The sequence below is a fragment of the Somniosus microcephalus genome, unplaced genomic scaffold (genome assembly GCF_052327205.1).
Source record: "Somniosus microcephalus isolate GS21.2 unplaced genomic scaffold, FLI_Smic_1.0 unresolved_chr1, whole genome shotgun sequence".
NCBI lineage: Eukaryota > Metazoa > Chordata > Chondrichthyes > Squaliformes > Somniosidae > Somniosus > Somniosus microcephalus.
The window spans coordinates 111,274,254-111,298,676 of NW_028225179.1; positions in this window are offsets into that span (position 1 = coordinate 111,274,254).

The following is a 24,423-nucleotide window of genomic DNA, read 5'->3' on the forward strand; positions in this document are numbered from 1 at the left end:
CGACTCTCTGTCCCCCCTCACTCACCGACTCTCAGTCCACCCTCACTCACCGACTCTCAGTCCCCACTCACTCCCTGACTCTCAGTCCCCATCACTCACCGAGTCTCTGTCCCCCCTCACTCGCTGACTCTCAGTCCCTCCTCACTCACCGACTCTCAGTCCCCCCTCACTCACCGACTCTCAGTCCCCCCTCACTCACCGACTCTCAGTCCCCCCTCACTCACCGACTCTCCGTTCCCCCTCACTCACTGACTCTCAGTCCCCCTCACTCACCGACTCTCAGTTTTCCCTCACTCGCTGACTCTCAGTTCCTCCTCACTCACCGACTCTCAGTCCCCCCTCACTCACCGACTCTCAGTCCCCCACACTCACCGATTCTCAGTCCCCCCTCACTCACCGACTCTCAGTCCCTCCTCACTCACGGACTCTCAGTCCCCCCTCACTCACCGACTCTCAGTTTTCCCTCACTCACCGACTCTCAGTACCCCCTCACTCACCGACTCTCAGTCCCCCCTCACTCACCGACTCTCAGTCCCCCCTCACTCACCGACTCTCAGTCCCCCCTCACTCACTGACTCTCAGTCCCCCTCACTCACCGACTCTCAGCCCCCCTCACTGGCTCTCAGTCCCCCCTCACTCACCGACTCTCAGTCCCCCTCACTCACCGACTCTCAGTCCCCCCTCACTCACCGACTCTCAGTCCCCCCTCACTCACCGACTCTCAGTCCCCCCTCATTCACCGACTCTCAGTCCCCGTCACTCACCGACTCTCAGTCCGCCCTCACTCACCGACTCTCAGTCCCACTCACTCACCGACTCTCAGTCCCCCCTCACTCACTGACTCTCAGTCCCCCCTCACTCACTGACTCTCAGTCCCCCTCACTCACCGACTCTCAGCACCCCCTCACTGACTCTCAGTCCCCCCTCACTCACCGACTCTCAGTCCCCCTCACTCACCAACTCTCAGTCCCCCCGCACTCACCGAATCTCAGTCCCCCCTCACTCACCGACTCTCAGTCCCCCCTCTCTCACCGACTCTCAGTCCCCCCTCACTCACCGACTCTCAGTACCCCCTCACTCACCGAATCTCAGTCACCCCTCACTCACTGACTCTCAGTCCGCCCTCAGTCTCCGACTCTCAATCCCCCCACACTCACCGACTCTCAGTCCCCCCTCACTCACTGATTCTCAGTCCCCTCTCACTCACCGACTCTCTGTCCCCCTCCCTCACCGACTCTCAGTCCCCCCTCACTCACCGACTCTCAGTCCCCCTCCCTCACCGAATCTCAGTCCCCCCTCACTCACCGACGCTCAGCCCCCCCTCACTCACCGACTCTCAGTCCCCCCTCACTCACCGACTCTCAGTCCCCCCTCACACACCGACTCTCAGTCCCCCCTCAATCACCGACGCTCCGTCCCCCCTCACTCACCGACTCTCAGTCCCCATCACTCACCGAGTTTCTGTCCCCCCTCACTCACCGACTGTCAGTCCCCCCTCACTCACCGACTCTCAGTCCCCCCTCACTCACAGACTCTCAGTCCCCCCTCACTCACTGACTCTCAGTCCCCCTCACTCAGCGACTCTCAGTCCCCCCTCACTCACCGAATCTCAGTCCCCCTTCACTCACCGACGCTTAGTCACCCCTCACTCATCGACTCTCAGGCCCCCTCACTCACCGACTCTCAGTCCCCCCTCCCTCACCGACTCTCAGTCCCCCCTCACTCACCGACTCGCAGACCACCCTTACTCACCGACTCTCTGTACACCCTCAATCAGACTCTCAGTGCCCCCTCACTCACTGACTCTCAGTCCCCCTAATTCATCGACTCAGTCCCCCCTCACTCACCGACTCTCAGTCCCCCCTCACTCACCGACTCTCAGTCCCCCCCTCACACACCGACTCTCAGTCCACCTCACTCACCGACTCTCAGTCCCCCCTCACTCACCGACTCTCAGTCCCCCTCTCTCACCGACTCTCAGTCCCCCCTCACTCACCGACTCTCAGTCCCCCCTCACACACCGACTCTCAGTCCCCCCTCACTCACCGACTGTCAGTGCCCCCTCACTCACCGACTCTCAGTCCGCCCTCACTCACCGGCTCTCAGTACCCCCTCACTCACCGACTCTCAGTCCTCCCTCACTCACCGACTCTCAGTCCCTCCTCACTCACCGACCCTCTGTCCCCCCTCACTCACCGACTCTCAGTCAACCCTCACTCACCGACTCTCAGTCCCCCTCACTCACCGACTCTCAGTCCCCCCTCACTCACCGACTCTCAGTTCCCCCTCACTCACCGACGCAGCCCCCCCTCACTCACCGACTCTCAGTCCCCCCTCAGTCACCGACTCTCAGTCCCCCCTCACTCACTGACTCTCAGTCCCCCCTCACTCACCGACTCTCAGTCCCCGTCACTCACCGACTCTCAGTCCGCCCTCACTCACCGACTCTCAGTCCCTCCTCTCTCACCGACTCTCAGTCCCCCTCACTCACCGACTCACAGTCCCCCTCACTCACCGACTCTCAGTCCCCCCTCACTCACCGACTCTCAGTCCCCCTCTCTCACCGACTCTCAGTCCCCCCTCACCCACCGACTCTCAGTCCCCATCACTGACCGACTCTCAGTCCCCCCTCACTCACCGAATCTCAGTCCCCTTCACTCACCGACTCAGTCCCCCTCACTCACAGGCTCTCAGTCCCCCCTCAATCACCGACTCTCATTCCCCCCTCACTCACCGACTCTCAGTCCCCCCTCACTCACCGACTCTCAGTCCCCCCTCACTCACCGACTCTCAGTCCCCCCACACTCACCGACTCTCAGTCCCCCTCACTCACCGACTCTCAGTACCCCCTCACTCACCGACTCTCAGTCCCCCCTCACTCACCCACTCTCAGTCCCCCCTCACTCACCGACTCTCAGTCCCCCCTCACTCACCGACTCTCAGTCCCCCCTCACTCACCGACTCTCAGTCCCCCCTCACTCACCGACTCTCCGTCCCCCCTCACTCACCGACTCTCAGTCCACCCTCACTCACCGACTCTCAGTCCCCACTCACTCACTGACTCTCAGTCCCCCTCACTCACCGACTCTCAGCCCCCTCTCACTCACTGACTCTCAGTCCCCCCTCACTCACCGACTCTCAGTCCCCCTCACTCACCGACTCTCAGTCCCCCCTCACTCACCAACTCTCAGTCCCCCCTCACTCACCGACTCTCAGTCCCCCTCACTCACCGACTCTCAGTCCCTCCTCACTCACCGAATCTCAGTCTCACCTCACTCAGCGACTCTCAGTGCCTCCTCTCTCACCGACTCTCAGTCCCCCTCACTCACCGACTCTCAGTCCCCCCTCACTCACCGATTCAGTCCCCCTCTCACTCACCGACTCTCAGTCCCCCTCACTCACATACACTCAGTCCCCCTCACTCACATACACTCAGTCCCCCTCACTCACCGACTCTCAGCCCCCCCTCACTCACCGACTCTCAGTCCCGCTTCACTCACAGGCTCTCAGGCCCCCCTCACTCACCGACTCTCAGACCACCTCACTCAACGACTCTCAGTCCCCCCTCACTCACCGACTCTCAGTCCCCCTCTCTCACCGACTCAGTCCCCCTCACTCACAGGCTCTCAGTCCCACTCACTCACCGACTCTCAGTCCCCCCTCACTCACCGACTCTCAGTCCCCCCTCACTCACTGACTCTCAGTCCGCCCTCAGTCTCCGACTCTCAGTCCCCCCTCACTCACCGACTCTCAGTCCCCCCTCACTCACCGACTCTCAGTCCCCCTCACTCGCCGACTCTCAGTCCCCCTCACTCACCGACTCTCATTCCCCCCTCACTCACCGACTCTCAGTCCCCCCTCACTCACCGACTCTCAGTCCCCCTCACTCACCGACTCTCAGTCCCCCCTCACTCACCGACTCTCAGTCCCCCCTCACTCACCGACTCTCAGTCCCCCCTCACTCACCGACTCTCAGTCCCCCCACACTCACCGACTCTCAGTCCCCCTCACTCACTGACTCTCAGTCCCCTCTAACTCACCGACTCTCTGTCCCCCTCCCTCACCGACTCTCAGTCCCCCTCCCTCACCGAATCTCAGTCCCCCCTCACTCACCGACGCACAGTCCCCCCTCACACACCGACTCTCAGTCCCCCCTCACTCACCGATTCTCAGTCCCCCCTCACTCACCGACTCTTAGTCCCCCCTCACTCACCGACTCTCAGTACCCCCTCACTCACCGACTCTCAGTCCCCCCTCACTCACCGACTCTCAGTCCCCCCTCACTCACCGACTCTCCGTCCCCCCTCACTCACCGACTCTCAGTCCACCCTCACTCACCGACTCTCAGTCCCCACTCACTCCCCGACTCTCAGTCCCCATCACTCACCGAGTCTCTGTCCCCCCTCAATCACCGACTGTCAGTCCCCCCTCACTCACCGACTCTCAGTCCCCCCTCACTCACCGACTCTCAGTCCCCCTCACTCACCGACTCTCAGTCCCCCCTCACTCACAGATTCAGTCCCTCTCTCACTCACCGACTCTCAGTCCCCCTCACTCACCGACTCTCAGTCCCCCCTCACTCACCAACTCTCAGTCCCCCCTCACTCACCGGCTCTCAGTCCCCCTCACTCACCGACTCTCAGTCCCCCCTCACTCACCTACTCTCAGTCCCCCCTCACTCACCAACTCTCAGTCCCCCCTCACTCACCGGCTCTCAGTCCCCCCTCACTCACCGACTCTCAGTCCCCCCTCACTCACCGACTCTCAGTCCCCCCTCACTCACCGACTCTCAGTCCCCCCACACTCACCGACTCTCAGTCCCCCTCACTCACTGACTCTCAGTCCCCACTCACTCACCGGCTCTCAGTCCCCCCTCACTCACCGACTCTCAGTCCCCTCTCACTCACCCACTCTCAGTCCCCCCTCACTCACCGACACTCAGTCCCCCCTCACTCACCGACTCTCTGTCCCCCTCCCTCACCGACTCTCAGTCCCCCTCCCTCACCGAATCTCAGTCCCCCCTCACTCACCGACGCTCAGTCCCCCCTCACACACCGACTCTCAGTCCCCCCTCACTCACCGACTCTCAGTCCCCCCTCACTCACCGACTCTCAGTCCCCCCTCACTCACCGACTCTCCGTCCCCCTCACTCACCGACTCTCAGTCCACCCTCACTCACCGACTCTCAGTCCCCACTCACTCCCTGACTCTCAGTCCCCATCACTCACCGAGTCTCTGTCCCCCCTCACTCGCTGACTCTCAGTCCCTCCTCACTCACCGACTCTCAGTCCCCCCTCACTCACCGACTCTCAGTCCCCCACACTCACCGACTCTCAGTCCCCCCTCACTCACCGACTCTCAGTCCCTCCTCACTCACGGACTCTCAGTCCCCCGTTCACTCACCGACTCTCAGTTTTCCCTCACTCACCGACTCTCAGTACCCCCTCACTCACTGACTCTCAGTTCCCCCTCACTCACCGACTCTCAGTCCCCCTCACTCACTGACTCTCAGTCCCCCTCACTCACCGACTCTCAGCCCCCCCTCACTCACTGACTCTCAGTCCCCCCTCACTCACCGACTCTCAGTCCCCCTCACTCACCGACTCTCAGTCCCCCCTCACTCACCGACTCTCAGTCCCCCCTCACTCACCGACTCTCAGTCCCCGTCACTCACCGACACTTAGTCCGCCCTCACTCACCAACTCTGAGTCCCACTCACTCATCGACACTCAGTCCCCCCTCACAGACCGACTCTCAGTCCCCCCTCACTCACCGACTCTCAGTCTCACCTCACTCACCGACTCTCAGTCCCTCCTCTCTCACCGACTCTCAGTCCCCCTCACTCACCGACTCTCAGTACCCCCTCACTCACCGATTCAGTCCCCCCCTCACTCACCGACTCTCAGTCCTCCCTCACTCACCGACTCTCAGTCCCGCTTCACTCACAGGCTCTCAGGCCCCCCTCACTCACCGACTCTCAGTCCACCTCACTCACCGACTCTCAGTCCCCCCTCACTCACCGACTCTCAGTCCCCCTCTCTCACCGACTCTCAGTCCCCCCTCACTCAACGACTCTCAGTCCCCCTCACCCACCGACTCTCAGTCCCCATCACTCACCGACTCTCAGTCCCCCCTCACTCACCGACTCAGTCCCCCTCACTCACAGGCTCTCAGTCCCACTCACTCACCGACTCTCAGTCCCCCCTCACTCACCGATTCTCAGTCCCCCCTCGCTCACCAACTCTCAGTCCCCCTCACTCACCGACTCTCAGTCCCCCCTCACTCACCGACTCTCAGTCCCCCCTCGCTCACCAACTCTCAGTCCCCCCTCACTCACCGACTCTCAGTCCCCCCTCACTCACCATCTCTCAGTCCCCCTCACTCACCGACTCTCAGTCCCCCCTCACTCACCGACCCTCTGTCCCCCCTCACTCACCGACTCTCAGTCCACCCTCACTCACCGACTCTCAGTCCCCACTCACTCCCTGACTCTCAGTCCCCATCACTCACCGAGTCTCTGTCCCCCCTCACTCGCTGACTCTCAGTCCCTCCTCACTCACCGACTCTCAGTCCCCCCTCACTCACCGACTCTCAGTCCCCCCTCACTCACCGACTCTCAGTCCCCCCTCACTCACCGACTCTCCGTTCCCCCTCACTCACTGACTCTCAGTCCCACTCACTCACCGACTCTCAGTTTTCCCTCACTCGCTGACTCTCAGTCCCTCCTCACTCACCGACTCTCAGTCCCCCCTCACTCACCGACTCTCAGTCCCCCACACTCACCGACTCTCAGTCCCCCCTCACTCACCGACTCTCAGTCCCTCCTCACTCACGGACTCTCAGTCCCCCCTCACTCACCGACTCTCAGTTTTCCCTCACTCACCGACTCTCAGTACCCCCTCACTCACCGACTCTCAGTCCCCCCTCACTCACCGACTCTCAGTCCCCCCTCACTCACCGACTCTCAGTCCCCCCTCACTCACTGACTCTCAGTCCCCCTCACTCACCGACTCTCAGCCCACCCTCACTGACTCTCAGTCCCCCCTCACTCACCGACTCTCAGTCCCCCTCACTCACCGACTCTCTGTCCCCCCTCACTCACCGACTCTCAGTCCCCCCTCACTCACCGACTCTCAGTCCCCCCTCATTCACCGACTCTCAGTCCCCGTCACTCACCGACTCTCAGTCCGCCCTCACTCACCGACTCTCAGTCCCACTCACTCACCGACTCTCAGTCCCCCCTCACTCCCTGACTCTCAGTCCCCCTCACTCACCGACTCTCAGCACCCCCTCACTGACTCTCAGTCCCCCCTCACTCACCGACTCTCAGTCCCCCCTCACTCACCGACTCTCAGTCCCCCCTCACTCCGACTCTCAGTCCCCCCTCACTCACTGACTCTCAGTCCCCCTCACTCACAGACTCTCAGCCCCCCCTCACTGACTCTCAGTCCCCCCTCACTCACCGACTCTCAGTCCCCCTCACTCACCGACTCTCAGTCCCCCCGCACTCACCGAATCTCAGTCCCCCCTCACTCACCGACTCTCAGTCCCCCCTCTCTCACCGACTCTCAGTCCACCCTCACTCACCGACTCTCAGTACCCCCTCACTCACCGAATCTCAGTACCCCCTCACTCACTGACTCTCAGTCCGCCCTCAGTCTCCGAATCTCAATCCCCCCACACTCACCGACTCTCAGTCCCCCCTCACTCACTGACTCTCAGTCCCCTCTCACTCACCGACTCTCTGTCCCCCTCCCTCACTGACTCTCAGTCCCCCTCACTCACCGACTCTCCGTCCCCCTCACTCACCGACTCTCAGTCCACCCTCACTCACCGACTCTCAGTCCCCACTCACTCCCTGACTCTCAGTCCCCATCACTCACCGAGTCTCTGTCCCCCCTCACTCGCTGACTCTCAGTCCCTCCTCACTCACCGACTCTCAGTCCCCCCTCACTCACCGACTCTCAGTCCCCCACACTCACCGACTCTCAGTCCCCCCTCACTCACCGACTCTCAGTCCCTCCTCACTCACGGACTCTCAGTCCCCCGTTCACTCACCGACTCTCAGTTTTCCCTCACTCACCGACTCTCAGTACCCCCTCACTCACTGACTCTCAGTTCCCCCTCACTCACCGACTCTCAGTCCCCCTCACTCACTGACTCTCAGTCCCCCTCACTCACCGACTCTCAGCCCCCCCTCACTCACTGACTCTCAGTCCCCCCTCACTCACCGACTCTCAGTCCCCCTCACTCACCGACTCTCAGTCCCCCCTCACTCACCGACTCTCAGTCCCCCCTCACTCACCGACTCTCAGTCCCCGTCACTCACCGACACTTAGTCCGCCCTCACTCACCAACTCTGAGTCCCACTCACTCATCGACACTCAGTCCCCCCTCACAGACCGACTCTCAGTCCCCCCTCACTCACCGACTCTCAGTCTCACCTCACTCACCGACTCTCAGTCCCTCCTCTCTCACCGACTCTCAGTCCCCCTCACTCACCGACTCTCAGTACCCCCTCACTCACCGATTCAGTCCCCCCCTCACTCACCGACTCTCAGTCCTCCCTCACTCACCGACTCTCAGTCCCGCTTCACTCACAGGCTCTCAGGCCCCCCTCACTCACCGACTCTCAGTCCACCTCACTCACCGACTCTCAGTCCCCCCTCACTCACCGACTCTCAGTCCCCCTCTCTCACCGACTCTCAGTCCCCCCTCACTCAACGACTCTCAGTCCCCCTCACCCACCGACTCTCAGTCCCCATCACTCACCGACTCTCAGTCCCCCCTCACTCACCGACTCAGTCCCCCTCACTCACAGGCTCTCAGTCCCACTCACTCACCGACTCTCAGTCCCCCCTCACTCACCGATTCTCAGTCCCCCCTCGCTCACCAACTCTCAGTCCCCCTCACTCACCGACTCTCAGTCCCCCCTCACTCACCGACTCTCAGTCCCCCCTCGCTCACCAACTCTCAGTCCCCCCTCACTCACCGACTCTCAGTCCCCCCTCACTCACCATCTCTCAGTCCCCCTCACTCACCGACTCTCAGTCCCCCCTCACTCACCGACCCTCTGTCCCCCCTCACTCACCGACTCTCAGTCCACCCTCACTCACCGACTCTCAGTCCCCACTCACTCCCTGACTCTCAGTCCCCATCACTCACCGAGTCTCTGTCCCCCCTCACTCGCTGACTCTCAGTCCCTCCTCACTCACCGACTCTCAGTCCCCCCTCACTCACCGACTCTCAGTCCCCCCTCACTCACCGACTCTCAGTCCCCCCTCACTCACCGACTCTCCGTTCCCCTCACTCACTGACTCTCAGTCCCACTCACTCACCGACTCTCAGTTTTCCCTCACTCGCTGACTCTCAGTCCCTCCTCACTCACCGACTCTCAGTCCCCCCTCACTCACCGACTCTCAGTCCCCCACACTCACCGACTCTCAGTCCCCCCTCACTCACCGACTCTCAGTCCCTCCTCACTCACGGACTCTCAGTCCCCCCTCACTCACCGACTCTCAGTTTTCCCTCACTCACCGACTCTCAGTACCCCCTCACTCACCGACTCTCAGTCCCCCCCTCACTCACCGACTCTCAGTCCCCCCTCACTCACCGACTCTCAGTCCCCCCTCACTCACTGACTCTCAGTCCCCCTCACTCACCGACTCTCAGCCCACCCTCACTGACTCTCAGTCCCCCCTCACTCACCGACTCTCAGTCCCCCTCACTCACCGACTCTCTGTCCCCCCTCACTCACCGACTCTCAGTCCCCCCTCACTCACCGACTCTCAGTCCCCCCTCATTCACCGACTCTCAGTCCCCGTCACTCACCGACTCTCAGTCCGCCCTCACTCACCGACTCTCAGTCCCACTCACTCACCGACTCTCAGTCCCCCCTCACTCCCTGACTCTCAGTCCCCCTCACTCACCGACTCTCAGCACCCCCTCACTGACTCTCAGTCCCCCTCACTCACCGACTCTCAGTCCCCCCTCACTCACCGACTCTCAGTCCCCCCTCACTCCGACTCTCAGTCCCCCCTCACTCACTGACTCTCAGTCCCCCTCACTCACAGACTCTCAGCCCCCCCTCACTGACTCTCAGTCCCCCCTCACTCACCGACTCTCAGTCCCCCTCACTCACCGACTCTCAGTCCCCCCGCACTCACCGAATCTCAGTCCCCCCTCACTCACCGACTCTCAGTCCCCCCTCTCTCACCGACTCTCAGTCCACCCTCACTCACCGACTCTCAGTACCCCCTCACTCACCGAATCTCAGTACCCCCTCACTCACTGACTCTCAGTCCGCCCTCAGTCTCCGAATCTCAATCCCCCCACACTCACCGACTCTCAGTCCCCCCTCACTCACTGACTCTCAGTCCCCTCTCACTCACCGACTCTCTGTCCCCCTCCCTCACTGACTCTCAGTCCCCCCTCACTCACCGACTCTCAGTCCCCCTCCCTCACCGAATCTCAGTCCCCCCTCACTCACCGACGCTCAGCCCCCCCTCACTCACCGACTCTCAGTCCCCCCTCACTCACCGACTCTCAGTCCCCCCTCACACACCGACGCTCAGTCCCCCCTCAATCACCGACGCTCCGTCCCCCCTCACTCACCGACTCTCAGTCCCCATCACTCACCGAGTTTCTGTCCCCCCTCACTCACAGACTCTCAGTCCCCCCTCACTCACTGACTCTCAGTCCCCCTCACTCACCGACTCTCAGTCCCCCCTCACTCACCGAATCTCAGTCCCCCTTCACTCACCGACGCTTAGTCACCCCTCACTCATCGACTCTCAGGCCCCCTCACTCACCGACTCTCAGTCCCCCCTCACTCACCGACTCGCAGACCCCCCTCACTCACCGACTCTCTGTACACCCTCAATCAGACTCTCAGTGCCCCCTCACTCACTGACTCTCAGTCCCCCTAATTCATCGACTCAGTCCCCCCTCACTCACCGACTCTCAGTCCCCCCTCACTCACCGACTCTCAGTCCCCCCTCACACACCGACTCTCAGTCCACCTCACTCACCGACTCTCAGTCCCCCCTCACTCACCGACTCTCAGTCCCCCTCTCTCACCGACTCTCAGTCCCCCCTCACTCACCGACTCTCAGTCCCCCCTCACACACCGACTCTCAGTCCCCCCTCACTCACCGACTGTCAGTGCCCCCTCACTCACCGACTCTCAGTCCGCCCTCACTCACCGGCTCTCAGTACCCCCTCACTCACCGACTCTCAGTTCCCCCTCACTCACCGACGCAGCCCCCCCTCACTCACCGACTCTCAGTCCCCCCTCACTCACCGACTCTCAGTCCCCCCTCACTCACTGACTTTCAGTCCCCCCTCACTCACCGACTCTCAGTCCCCGTCACTCACCGACTCTCAGTCCGCCCTCACTCACCGACTCTCAGTCCCACTCACTCATCGACTCTCAGTACCCCCTCACAGACCGACTCTCAGTCCCACCTCACTCACCGACTCTCAGTCCCTCCTCTCTCACCGACTCTCAGTCCCCCTCACTCACCGACTCACAGTCCCCCTCACTCACCGACTCTCAGTCCCCCCTCACTCACCGACTCTCAGTCCCCCTCTCTCACCGACTCTCAGTCCCCCCTCACTCAACGACTCTCAGTCCCCCTCACCCACCGACTCAGTCCCCCTCACTCACAGGCTCTCAGTCCCACTCACTCACCGACTCTCAGTCCACCCTCACTCACCGACTCTCAGTCCCCCCTCACTCACTGACTCTCAGTCCGCCCTCAGTCTCCGACTCTCAGTCCCCCCTCACTCACCGACTCTCAGTCCCCCCTCAATCACCGACTCTCAGTCCCCCTCACTCACCGACTCTCAGTCCCCCTCACTCACCGACTCTCAGTCCCCCTCAATCACCGACTCTCATTCCCCCCTCACTCACCGACTCTCAGTCCCCCCTCACTCACCGACTCTCAGTCCCCCTCACTCACCGACTCTCAGTCCCCCCTCACTCACCGACTCTCCGTCCCCCCTCACTCACCGACTCTCAGTCCACCCTCACTCACCGACTCTCAGTCCCCACTCACTCACTGACTCTCAGTCCCCCTTACTCACCGACTCTCTGTACACCCTCAATCAGACTCTCAGTGCCCCCTCACTCACTGACTCTCAGTCCCCCTAATTCATCGACTCAGTCCCCCCTCACTCACCGACTCTCAGTCCCCCCTCACTCACCGACTCTCAGTCCCCCCTCACACACCGACTCTCAGTCCACCTCACTCACCGACTCTCAGTCCCCCCTCACTCACTGACTCTCAGTCCCCTCTCACTCACCGACTCTCTGTCCCCCTCCCTCACTGACTCTCAGTCCCCCCTCACTCACCGACTCTCAGTCCCCCTCCCTCACCGAATCTCAGTCCCCCCTCACTCACCGACGCTCAGCCCCCCCCTCACTCACCGACTCTCAGTCCCCCCTCACTCACCGACTCTCAGTCCCCCCTCACACACCGACGCTCAGTCCCCCCTCAATCACCGACGCTCCGTCCCCCCTCAATCACCGACGCTCCGTCCCCCCTCACTCACCGACTCTCAGTCCCCATCACTCACCGAGTTTCTGTCCCCCCTCACTCACCGACTGTCAGTCCCCCCTCACTCACCGACTCTCAGTCCCCCCTCACTCACAGACTCTCAGTCCCCCCTCACTCACTGACTCTCAGTCCCCCTCACTCACCGACTCTCAGTCCCCCCTCACTCACCGAATCTCAGTCCCCCTTCACTCACCGACGCTTAGTCACCCCTCACTCATCGACTCTCAGGCCCCCTCACTCACCGACTCTCAGTCCCCCCTCACTCACCGACTCGCAGACCCCCCTCACTCACCGACTCTCTGTACACCCTCAATCAGACTCTCAGTGCATCCTCACTCACTGACTCTCAGTCCCCCTAATTCATCGACTCAGTCCCCCCTCACTCACCGACTCTCAGTCCCCCCTCACTCACCGACTCTCAGTCCCCCCTCACACACCGACTCTCAGTCCACCTCACTCACCGACTCTCAGTCCCCCCTCACTCACCGACTCTCAGTCCCCCTCTCTCACCGACTCTCAGTCCCCCCTCACTCACCGACTCTCAGTCCCCCCTCACACACCGACTCTCAGTCCCCCCTCACTCACCGACTGTCAGTGCCCCCTCACTCACCGACTCTCAGTCCGCCCTCACTCACCGGCTCTCAGTACCCCCTCACTCACCGACTCTCAGTCCTCCCTCACTCACCGACTCTCAGTCCCTCCTCACTCACCGACCCTCTGTCCCCCCTCACTCACCGACTCTCAGTCAACCCTCACTCACCGACTCTCAGTCCCCCTCACTCACCGACTCTCAGTCCCCCCTCACTCACCGACTCTCAGTTCCCCCTCACTCACCGACGCAGCCCCCCCTCACTCACCGACTCTCAGTCCCCCCTCACTCACCGACTCTCAGTCCCCCCTCACTCACTGAATCTCAGTCCCCCCTCACTCACCGACTCTCAGTCCCCGTCACTCACCGACTCTCAGTCCGCCCTCACTCACCGACTCTCAGTCCCACTCACTCATCGACTCTCAGTACCCCCTCACAGACCGACTCTCAGTCCCACCTCACTCACCGACTCTCAGTCCCTCCTCTCTCACCGACTCTCAGTCCCCCTCACTCACCGACTCACAGTCCCCCTCACTCACCGACTCTCAGTCCCCCCTCACTCACCGACTCTCAGTCCCCCTCTCTCACCGACTCTCAGTCCCCCCTCACTCAACGACTCTCAGTCCCCCTCACCCACCGACTCAGTCCCCCTCACTCACAGGCTCTCAGTCCCACTCACTCACCGACTCTCAGTCCACCCTCACTCACCGACTCTCAGTCCCCCCTCACTCACTGACACTCAGTCCGCCCTCAGTCTCCGACTCTCAGTCCCCCCTCACTCACCGACTCTCAGTCCCCCCTCAATCACCGACTCTCAGTCCCCCTCACTCACCGACTCTCAGTCCCCCTCACTCACCGACTCTCAGTCCCCCTCAATCACCGACTCTCATTCCCCCCTCACTCACCGACTCTCAGTCCCCCCTCACTCACCGACTCTCCGTCCCCCCTCACTCACCGACTCTCAGTCCACCCTCACTCACCGACTCTCAGTCCCCACTCACTCACTGACTCTCAGTCCCCCTTACTCACCGACTCTCTGTACACCCTCAATCAGACTCTCAGTGCCCCCTCACTCACTGACTCTCAGTCCCCCTAATTCATCGACTCAGTCCCCCCTCACTCACCGACTCTCAGTCCCCCCTCACTCACCGACTCTCAGTCCCCCCTCACACACCGACTCTCAGTCCACCTCACTCACCGACTCTCAGTCCCCCCTCACTCACCGACTCTCAGTCCCCCTCTCTCACCGACTCTCAGTCCCCCCTCACTCACCGACTCTCAGTCCCCCCTCACACACCGACTCTCAGTCCCCCCTCACTCACCGACTGTCAGTGCCCCCTCACTCACCGACTCTCAGTCCGCCCTCACTCACCGGCTCTCAGTACCCCCTCACTCACCGACTCTCAGTCCTCCCTCACTCACCGACTCTCAGTCCCTCCTCACTCACCGACCCTCTGTCCCCCCTCACTCACCGACTCTCAGTCAACCCTCACTCACCGACTCTCAGTCCCCCTCACTCACCGACTCTCAGTCCCCCCTCACTCACCGACTCTCAGTTCCCCCTCACTCACCGACGCAGCCCCCCCTCACTCACCGACTCTCAGTCCCCCCTTAGTCACCGACTCTCAGTCTCCCCTCACTCACTGACTCTCAGTCCCCCCTCACTCACCGACTCTCAGTCCCTCCTCTCTCACCGACTCTCAGTCCCCCTCACTCACCGACTCTCAGTCCCCCTCACTCACCGACTCTCAGTCCCCCCTCACTCACCTACTCTCAGTCCCCCTCTCTCACCGACTCTCAGTCCCCCCTCACCCACCGACTCTCAGTCCCCATCACTGACCGACTCTCAGTCCCCCCTCACTCACCGAATCTCAGTCCCCTTCACTCACCGACTCAGTCCCCCTCACTCACAGGCTCTCAGTCCCACTCACTCACCGACTCTCAGTCCACCCTCACTCACCGACTCTCAGTCCCCCCTCACTCACTGACTCTCAGTCCGCCCTCAGTCTCCGACTCTCAGTCCCCCTTTACTCACCGACTCTCAGTCCCCCCTCAATCACCGACTCTCAGTCCCCCTCACTCACCGACTCTCAGTCCCCCTCACTCACCGACTCTCATTCCCCCCTCACTCACCGACTCTCAGTCCCCCCTCACTCACCGACTCTCAGTCCCCCCACACTCACCGACTCTCACTCCCCCTCACTCACCGACTCTCAGTACCCCCTCACTCACCGAATCTCAGTCCCCTCTCACTCACCCACTCTCAGTCCCCCCTCACTCACCGAATCTCAGTCCCCCCTCACTCACCGACGCTCAGTCCCCCCTCACACACCGACTCTCAGTCCCCCCTCACTCACCGACTCTCAGTCCCCCCTCACTCACCGACTCTGATTCCCCCCTCACTCACCGACTCTCAGTCCCCCCTGACTCACTGACTCTCAGTCCCCCCTCACTCACCGACTCTCAGTCCCCCCTCACTCACCGACTCTCCGTCCCCCCTCACTCACCGACTCTCAGTCCACGCTCACTCACCGACTCTCACTCCCCACTCACTCACTGACTCTCAGTCCCCCTCACTCACCGACTCTCAGCCCCCTCTCACTCACTGACTCTCAGTCCCCCCTCACTCACCGACTCTCAGTCCCCCCTCACTCACCGACTCTCAGTCCCCCTCACTCACCGACTCTCAGTCCCCCCTCACTCACCGACTCTCAGTCTCACCTCACTCAGCGACTCTCAGTCCCTCCTCTCTCACCGACTCTCAGTCCCCCTCACTCACCGACTCTCAGTCCCCCCTCACTCACCGATTCAGTCCCCCTCTCACTCACCGACTCTCAGTCCCCCTCACTCACATACACTCAGTCCCCCTCACTCACATACACTCAGTCCCCCTCACTCACCGACTCTCAGCCCCCCCTCACTCACCGACTCTCAGTCCCGCTTCACTCACAGGCTCTCAGGCCCCCCTCACTCACCGACTCTCAGACCACCTCACTCAACGACTCTCAGTCCCCCCTCACTCACCGACTCTCAGTCCCCCTCTCTCACCGACTCTCAGTCCCCCCTCACTCAACGACTCTCAGTCCCCCTCACCCACCGACTCTCAGTCCCCATCACTCACCGACTCTCAGTCCCCCCTCACTCACCGACTCAGTCCCCCTCACTCACAGGCTCTCAGTCCCACTCACTCACCGACTCTCAGTCCCCCCTCACACACCGACTCTCAGTCCCCCCTCACTCACTGACTCTCAGTCCGCCCTCAGTCTCCGACTCTCAGTCCCCCCTCACTCACCGACTCTCAGTCCCCCCTCACTCACCGACTCTCAGTCCCCCTCACTCGCCGACTCTCAGTCCCCCTCACTCACCGACTCTCATTCCCCCCTCACTCACCGACTCTCAGTCCCCCCTCACTCACCGACTCTCAGTCCCCCTCACTCACCGACTCTCAGTCCCCCCTCACTCACCGACTCTCAGTCCCCCCTCACTCACCGACTCTCAGTCCCCCCTCACTCACCGACTCTCAGTCCCCCCACACTCACCGACTCTCAGTCCCCCTCACTCACTGACTCTCAGTCCCCTCTAACTCACCGACTCTCTGTCCCCCTCCCTCACCGACTCTCAGTCCCCCTCCCTCACCGAATCTCAGTCCCCCCTCACTCACCGACGCACAGTCCCCCCTCACACACCGACTCTCAGTCCCCCCTCACTCACCGATTCTCAGTCCCCCCTCACTCACCGACTCTTAGTCCCCCCTCACTCACCGACTCTCAGTACCCCCTCACTCACCGACTCTCAGTCCCCCCTCACTCACCGACTCTCAGTCCCCCCTCACTCACCGACTCTCCGTCCCCCCTCACTCACCGACTCTCAGTCCACCCTCACTCACCGGCTCTCAGTCCCCACTCACTCCCCGACTCTCAGTCCCCATCACTCACCGAGTCTCTGTCCCCCCTCAATCACTGACTGTCAGTCCCCCCTCACTCACCGACTCTCAGTCCCCCCTCACTCACCGACTCTCAGTCCCCCTCACTCACCGACTCTCAGTCCCCCCTCACTCACAGATTCAGTCCCTCTCTCACTCACCGACTCTCAGTCCCCCTCACTCACCGACTCTCAGTCCCCCCTCACTCACCGACTCTCAGTCCCCCCACACTCACCGACTCTCAGTCCCCCTCACTCACTGACTCTCAGTCCCCACTCACTCACCGGCTCTCAGTCCCCCCTCACTCACCGACTCTCAGTCCCCTCTCACTCACCCACTCTCAGTCCCCCCTCACTCACCGACACTCAGTCCCCCCTCACTCACCGACTCTCTGTCCCCCTCCCTCACCGACTCTCAGTCCCCCTCCCTCACCGAATCTCAGTCCCCCCTCACTCACCGACGCTCAGTCCCCCCTCACACACCGACTCTCAGTCCCCCCTCACTCACCGACTCTCAGTCCCCCCTCACTCACCGACTCTGATTCCCCCCTCACTCACCGACTCTCAGTCCCCCCTCACTCACCGACTCTCCGTCCCCCTCACTCACCGACTCTCAGTCCACCCTCACTCACCGACTCTCAGTCCCCACTCACTCCCTGACTCTCAGTCCCCATCACTCACCGAGTCTCTGTCCCCCCTCACTCGCTGACTCTCAGTCCCTCCTCACTCACCGACTCTCAGTCCCCCCTCACTCACCGACTCTCAGTCCCCCACACTCACCGACTCTCAGTCCCCCCTCACTCACCGACTCTCAGTCCCTCCTCACTCACGGACTCTCAGTCCCCCCTCACTCACCGACTCTCAGTTTTCCCTCACTCACCGACTCTCAGTACCCCCTCACTCACTGACTCTCAGTTCCCCCTCACTCACCGACTCTCAGTCCCCCTCACTCACTGACTCTCAGTCCCCCTCACTCACCGACTCTCAGCCCCCCCTCACTCACCGACTCTCAGTCCCCCCTCACTCACCGACTCTCAGTCCCCCCTCACTCACCGACTCTCAGTCCCCGTCACTCACCGACACTTAGTCCGCCCTCACTCACCAACTCTGAGTCCCACTCACTCATCGACACTCAGTCCCCCCTCACAGACCGACTCTCAGTCCCCCCTCACTCACCGACTCTCAGTCCCTCCTCTCTCACCGACTCTCAGTCCCCCTCACTCACCGACTCTCAGTACCCCCTCACTCACCGATTCAGTCCCCCCCTCACTCCCCGACTCTCAGTCCTCCCTCACTCACCGACTCTCAGTCCCGCTTCACTCACAGGCTCTCAGGCCCCCCTCACTCACCGACTCTCAGTCCACCTCACTCACCGACTCTCAGTCCCCCCTCACTCACCGACTCTCAGTCCCCCTCTCTCACCGACTCTCAGTCCCCCTCACCCACCGACTCTCAGTCCCCATCACTCACCGACTCTCAGTCCCCCCTCACTCACCGACTCAGTCCCCCTCACTCACAGGCTCTCAGTCCCACTCACTCACCGACTCTCAGACCCCCTCACTCACCGATTCTCAGTCCCCCCTCGCTCACCAACTCTCAGTCCCCCTCACTCACCGACTCTCAGTCCCCCCTCACTCACCGACTCTCAGTCCCCCCTCGCTCACCAACTCTCAGTCCCCCCTCACTCACCGACTCTCAGTCCCCCCTCACTCACCATCTCTCAGTCCCCCTCACTCACCGACTCTCAGTCCCCCCTCACTCACCGACCCTCTGTCCCCCCTCACTCACCGACTCTCAGTCCACCCTCACTCACCGACTCTCAGTCCCCACTCACTCCCTGACTCTCAGTCCCCATCACTCACCGAGTCTCTGTCCCCCCTCACTCGCTGACTCTCAGTCCCTCCTCACTCACCGACTCTCAGTCCCCCCTCACTCACCGACTCTCAGTCCCCCCTCACTCACCGACTCTCAGTCCCCCCTCACTCACCGACTCTCCGTTCCCCCTCACTCACTGACTCTCAGTCCCACTCACTCACCGACTCTCAGTTTTCCCTCACTCGCTGACTCTCAGTCCCTCCTCACTCACCGACTCTCAGTCCCCCCTCACTCACCGACTCTCAGTCCCCCACACTCACCGACTCTCAGTCCCCCCTCACTCACCGACTCTCAGTCCCTCCTCACTCACGGACTCTCAGTCCCCCCTCACTCACCGACTCTCAGTTTTCCCTCACTCACCGACTCTCAGTATCCCCTCACTCACCGACTCTCAGTCCCCCCTCACTCACCGACTCTCAGTCCCCCCTCACTCACCGACTCTCAGTCCCCCCTCACTCACTGACTCTCAGTCCCCCTCACTCACCGACTCTCAGCCCACCCTCACTGACTCTCAGTCCCCCCTCACTCACCGACTCTCAGTCCCCCTCACTCACCGACTCTCTGTCCCCCCTCACTCACCGACTCTCAGTCCCCCCTCACTCACCGACTCTCAGTCCCCCCTCATTCACCGACTCTCAGTCCCCGTCACTCACCGACTCTCAGTCCGCCCTCACTCACCGACTCTCAGTCCCACTCACTCACCGACTCTCAGTCCCCCCTCACTCCCTGACTCTCAGTCCCCCTCACTCACCGACTCTCAGCACCCCCTCACTGACTCTCAGTCCCCCCTCACTCACCGACTCTCAGTCCCCCCTCACTCACCGACTCTCAGTCCCCCCTCACTCCCCGACTCTCAGTCCCCCCTCACTCACTGACTCTCAGTCCCCCTCACTCACAGACTCTCAGCCCCCCCTCACTGACTCTCAGTCCCCCCTCACTCACCGACTCTCAGTCCCCCTCACTCACCGACTCTCAGTCCCCCCGCACTCACCGAATCTCAGTCCCCCCTCACTCACCGACTCTCAGTCCCCCCTCTCTCACCGACTCTCAGTCCACCCTCACTCACCGACTCTCAGTACCCCCTCACTCACCGAATCTCAGTACCCCCTCACTCACTGACTCTCAGTCCGCCCTCAGTCTCCGACTCTCAATCCCCCCACACTCACCGACTCTCAGTCCCCCCTCACTCACTGACTCTCAGTCCCCTCTCACTCACCGACTCTCTGTCCCCCTCCCTCACTGACTGTCAGTCCCCCCTCACTCACCGACTCTCAGTCCCCCTCCCTCACCGAATCTCAGTCCCCCCTCACTCACCGGCGCTCAGCCCACCCTCACTCACCGACTCTTAGTCCCCCCTCACTCACCGACTCTCAGGCCCCCCTCACACACCGACGCTCAGTCCCCCCTCAATCACCGACGCTCCGTCCCCCCTCACTCACCGACTCTCAGTCCCCATCACTCACCGAGTTTCTGTCCCCCCTCACTCACCGACTGTCAGTCCCCCCTCACTCACCGACTCTCAGTCCCCCCTCACTCACCGACTCGCAGACCCCCCTCACTCACCGACTCTCTGTACACCCTCAAACAGACTCTCAGTGCCCCCTCACTCACTGACTCTCAGTCCCCCTAATTCATCGACTCAGTCCCCCCTCACTCACCGACTCTCAGTCCCCCCTCACTCACCGACTCTCAGTCCCCCCTCACACACCGACTCTCAGTCCACCTCACTCACCGACTCTCAGTCCCCCCTCACTCACCGACTCTCAGTCCCCCTCTCTCACCGACTCTCAGTCCCCCCTCACTCACCGACTCTCAGTCCCCCCTCACACACCGACTCTCAGTCCCCCCTCACTCACCGACTGTCAGTGCCCCCTCACTCACCGACTCTCAGTCCGCCCTCACTCACCGGCTCTCAGTACCCCCTCACTCACCGACTCTCAGTCCTCCCTCACTCACCGACTCTCAGTCCCTCCTCACTCACCGATCCTCTGTCCCCCCTCACTCACCGACTCTCAGTCAACCCTCACTCACCGACTCTCAGTCCCCCTCACTCACCGACTCTCAGTTCCCCCTCACTCACCGACGCAGCCCCCCCTCACTCACCGACTCTCAGTCCCCCCTCACTCACCGACTCTCAGTCCCCCCTCACTCACTGACTCTCAGTCCCCCCTCACTCACCGACTCTCAGTCCCCGTCACTCACCGACTCTCAGTCCGCCCTCACTCACCGACTCTCAGTCCCACTCACTCATCGACTCTCAGTACCCCCTCACAGACCGACTCTCAGTCCCACCTCACTCACCGACTCTCAGTCCCTCCTCTCTCACCGACTCTCAGTCCCCCTCACTCACCGACTCTCAGTCCCCCTCACTCACCGACTCTCATTCCCCCCTCACTCACCGACTCTCAGTCCCCCCTCACTCACCGACTCTCAGTCCCCCTCACTCACCGACTCTCAGTCCCCCCTCACTCACCGACTCTCAGTCCCCCCTCACTCACCGACTCTCAGTCCCCCCTCACTCACCGACTCTCAGTCCCCCCTCACTCACCGACTCTCAGTCCCCCCACACTCACCGACTCTCAGTCCCCCTCACTCACCGACTCTCAGTACCCCCTCACTCACCGAATCTCAGTCCCCTCTCACTCACCCACTCTCAGTCCCCCCTCACTCACCCACTCTCAGTCCCCCCTCACTCACCGACTCTCTGTCTCCCTCCCTCACCGACTCTCAGTCCCCCTCCCTCACCGAATCTCAGTCCCCCCTCACTCACCGACGCTCAGTCCCCCCTCACACACCGACTCTCAGTCCCCCCTCACTCACCGACTCTCAGTCCCCCCTCACTCACCGACTCTGATTCCCCCCTCACTCACCGACTCTCAGTCCCCCCTCACTCACCGACTCTCAGTCCCCCCTCACTCACCGACTCTCAGTCCCCCCTCACTCACCGACTCTCCGTCCCCCCTCACTCACCGACTCTCAGTCCACCCTCACTCACCGACTCTCAGTCCCCCTCACTCACCGACTCTCAGTCCCCCCTCACTCACCGACTCTCAGTCCCCCTCACTCACCGACTCTCAGTCCCCCCTCACTCACCGACTCTCAGTCTCACCTCACTCACCGACTCTCAGTCCCCCCTCACTCACTGATTCAGTCCCCCTCTCACTCACCGACTCTCAGTCCCCCTCACTCACATACACTCAGTCCCCCTCACTCACATACACTCAGTCCCCCTCACTCACCGACTCTCAGTCCCCCCTCACTCACCGACTCTCAGTCCCGCTTCACTCACAGGCTCTCAGGCCCCCCTCACTCACCGACTCTCAGTCCACCTCTCTCACCGACTCTCAGTCCCCCCTCACTCACCGACTCTCAGTCCCCCCTCACTCACCGACTCAGTCCCCCTCACTCACAGGCTCTCAGTCCCACTCACTCACCGACTCTCAGTCCCCCCTCACTCACCGACTCTCAGTCCCCCCTCACTCACTGACTCTCAGTCCGCCCTCAGTCTCCGACTCTCAGTCCCCCCTCACTCACCGACTCTCAGTCCCCCCTCACTCACCGACTCTCAGTCCCCCTCACTCGCCGACTCTCAGTCCCCCTCACTCACCGACTCTCATTCCCCCCTCACTCACCGACTCTCAGTCCCCCCTCACTCACCGACTCTCAGTCCCCCTCACTCACCGACTCTCAGTCCCCCCTCACTCACCGACTCTCTGTCCCCCTCCCTCACCGACTCTCAGTCCCCCCTCACTCACCGACTCTCCGTCCCCCCTCACTCACCGACTCTCAGTCCACCCTCACTCACCGACGCACAGTCCCCCCTCACACACCGACTCTCAGTCCCCCCTCACTCACCGACTCTCAGTCCCCCCTCACTCACCGACTCTTAGTCCCCCCTCACTCACCGACTCTCAGTCCCCCCTCACTCACCGACTCTCAGTCCCCCCTCACTCACCGACTCTCAGTCCCCCCTCACTCACCGACTCTCCGTCCCCCCTCACTCACCGACTCTCAGTCCACCCTCACTCACCGACTCTCAGTCCCCACTCACTCCCCGACTCTCAGTCCCCATCACTCACCGAGTCTCTGTCCCCCCTCAATCACCGACTGTCAGTCCCCCCTCACTCACCGACTCTCATTCCCCCTCACTCACCGACTCTCAGACCCCCCTCACTCACAGATTCAGTCCCTCTCTCACTCACCGACTCTCAGTCCCCCTCACTCACCGACTCTCAGTCCCCCCTCACTCACCAACTCTCAGTCCCCCCTCACTCACAGGCTCTCAGTCCCCCTCACTCACCGACTCTCAGTCCCCCCTCACTCACCAACTCTCAGTCCCCCCTCACTCACCAACTCTCAGTCCCCCCTCACTCACCGGCTCTCAGTACCCCCTCACTCACCGACTCTCAGTCCCCCCTCACTCACCGACTCTCAGTCCTCCCTCACTCACCGACTCTCAGTCCCCCCACACTCACCGACTCTCAGTCCCCCTCACTCACCGACTCTCAGTCCCCTCTCACTCACCCACTCTCAGTCCCCCCTCACTCACCGACTCTCAGTCCCCCCTCACTCACCGACTCTCTGTCCCCCTCCCTCACCGACTCTCAGTCCCCCTCCCTCACCGAATCTCAGTCCCCCCTCACTCACCGACGCTCAGTCCCCCCTCACACACCGACTCTCAGTCCCCCCTCACTCACCGACTCTCAGTCCCCCCTCACTCACCGACTCTGAGTCCCCCCTCACTCACCGACTCTCAGTCCCCCCTCACTCACCGACTCTCCGTCCCCCCTCACTCACCGACTCTCAGTCCACCCTCACTCACCGACTCTCAGTCTCCACTCACTCCCTGACTCTCAGTCCCCATCACTCACCGAGTCTCTGTCCCCCCTCACTCGCTGACTCTCACTCCCTCCTCACTCACCGACTCTCAGTCCCCCCTCACTCACCGACTCTCAGTCCCCCACACTCACCGACTCTCAGTCCCCCCTCACTCACCGACTCTCAGTCCCTCCTCACTCACGGACTCTCAGTCCCCCCTCACTCACCGACTCTCAGTTTTCCCTCACTCACCGACTCTCAGTACCCCCTCACTCACTGACTCTCAGTCCCCCCTCACTCACCGACTCTCAGTCCCCCTCACTCACTGACTCTCAGTCCCCCTCACTCACCCACTCTCAGCCCCCCCTCACTCACTGACTCTCAGTCCCCCCTCACTCACCGACTCTCAGTCCCCCTCACTCACCGACTCTCAGTCCCCCCTCACTCACCGACTCTCAGTCCCCCTCACTCACCGACTCTCAGTCCCCCCTCACTCACCGACTCTCAGTCCCCCCTCACTCACCGACTCTCAGTCCCCCTCACTCACCGACTCTCAGTCCCCCCTCACTCACCGATTCAGTCCCCCTCTCACTCACCGACTCTCAGTCCCCCTCACTCACATACACTCAGTCCCCCTCACTCACCGACTCTCAGTCCCCC